Source organism: Phaethon lepturus, unplaced genomic scaffold (assembly GCF_000687285.1).
Source record: "Phaethon lepturus isolate BGI_N335 unplaced genomic scaffold, ASM68728v1 scaffold7806, whole genome shotgun sequence".
In the NCBI taxonomy this organism is placed as follows: domain Eukaryota; kingdom Metazoa; phylum Chordata; class Aves; order Phaethontiformes; family Phaethontidae; genus Phaethon; species Phaethon lepturus.
This window is the reverse complement of record NW_010548251.1, coordinates 41,961-42,259: the sequence shown is the minus strand read 5'-3', so window position 1 is coordinate 42,259 and position 299 is coordinate 41,961.

Genomic DNA, 299 nt, shown 5'->3' with positions numbered 1-299 from the left:
TCCTTGGGGCCGGCCCGGGTTTCCCGTGCTGCAGCTGTGCCGGAGCTTCTGGGGCTCTCGTTGTGACCCTCTGAGCAGAGCCCAGCCCCGGAGCCTCTGGCAGCCCTTTGGGGAGGGGGAGATGCCGTTGGGGCCGGCCGAGCACGCCCAGCTCTCCCAGCCTCTCCTCATTCCTTACGTTCTCGACTCCTAGTCACTTCAGGAGCCCAAGGGGGAACTGGAGGCTGTTACTGGTACCAATCCTCGCTGCTGGGACTGGTGGCATTTGATGTGTCTTTTGGCAGCCGGGGGGGCCGGAG